This window comes from Octopus bimaculoides, chromosome 18 (assembly GCF_001194135.2).
Source record: "Octopus bimaculoides isolate UCB-OBI-ISO-001 chromosome 18, ASM119413v2, whole genome shotgun sequence".
Taxonomy (NCBI): domain Eukaryota; kingdom Metazoa; phylum Mollusca; class Cephalopoda; order Octopoda; family Octopodidae; genus Octopus; species Octopus bimaculoides.
The window spans coordinates 35,267,846-35,269,352 of NC_068998.1; the positions used below are offsets into that span (position 1 = coordinate 35,267,846).

Below are 1,507 nucleotides of genomic sequence, written 5' to 3' on the forward strand. Positions count from 1 at the left end.
TGTGTGTGTGTATATATATATATATATATATATATATATATATATATATGGGGTCTCTGGGTATTTGTACATACCCTTGCCCTGACATCATGTGATCATTGTAAACAAGCATTATCATGCAAGCAATTTGACTTGTTTCCAGTCTTCTGTAAGAAAAAGTCTGGCCATGGGGAATATTTCCTTGTTTGGAAACAGGTGAGGGTTGGTGAAAGGAAGAGTGTCCAGCTGTAGTAAATGTACTTCAGTCAATTTTGTCTGATGTTGAAAATGATGTTGATATTTATGTGTGGATGTGTGTATGTTATATTTGTATTCACATATACATGTATTGTATATCTAACAATGTGATAAATGGGATGAATGGTAAATTGGGTGAATGAGAAGAGTGGTCATACATCTTTAATTCACCAGTTTATTGTTAAAAGCTTGTAATAGAAACAACAGTCCAAAAGAGAAAAAAAAAAGCAGAGTAATATCAGAAAGTTCTGTTCATAAAAGTGACTCACTTGGACAGTTTCTGTTGTTGTGTGTAGATATCATGTATATATATTTATATATGTGTGTGTGTAAAGAGAGAGTGTGAGCACATGAATATGAGTGTAGCCCTGTGCTGGTACGAGTTAGATCATTTAATGTTGCAAAGTCTTCTTATTTGGCAGGTCTGGCCAGCCACATCTGCTGATAGTGAATAGCACCTAATATGAACGTTTTCAATATGTTTTCTATTCTCTCTTATCTATCAGTTTTCTTTGCCATCACTCCTGTGTGTAACTCTCCACCTGTCATTCACTCCTGTCTTTCACATTGTCCATCTACTTCTGTAAATCTTGTTCTTTTCATAAACCCCAAAATAAATGAGACAGATCTCACAAAATATCTTGAAAATCCAGATATTTACTTGTAATTTTATTGTTCATATATATATAATAATTGAGATTCAGTTGAATTAGGTTCTTAAGCTGAGGCACCAAATCAATCTGGTATTATCCACACAGTTCAAAGTAAGGTGAATAAAAGGCAAATAAGTAACAAGGATGTCAAGGTATTAATGCATTACATCCATTTCAGGTGGCTCCATTTAATCAATCAATGCAAACATTACATCAATCTGAAATACACCACCTTCCTCGGATGCATAAGACCATATATATATATATATATATATATATATATATATATATATATGTCATACTTATATAAAGTATAATAACAAATATAAGTGGCACCACTGCCTATGTATATATGTAGTGTGTGTAAATATATATATATATACTCTTGTTAAAATCGTTTTTTACTGTGGTCATGCTGGAGCACTGCCTTTTATTTGAAGAAATCAACCCCCTGGACTTATTCTTTGTAAGCCTGGTACTTATTCTATCAGACTCTTTTGCCGAACTGCTAAGTTATGGGTACATAAACACACCAAGATTGATTGTCAAGTGACGGTGGAAGGACAAACACTGACACAAGCACAGAAATATATACATGCACACACACACACACACAC

At 33.4% G+C, this 1,507-nt stretch overlaps 1 protein-coding gene across 1 annotated transcript in view; it reads left to right on the forward strand.

Annotated features, from left to right (window-relative positions):
* The window catches only part of LOC106867954 (N-acetylated-alpha-linked acidic dipeptidase 2), a 336,237-nt gene that overhangs the window by 293,254 nt on the left and 41,476 nt on the right, over window positions 1-1,507 (forward strand). The window lies entirely within an intron of this gene.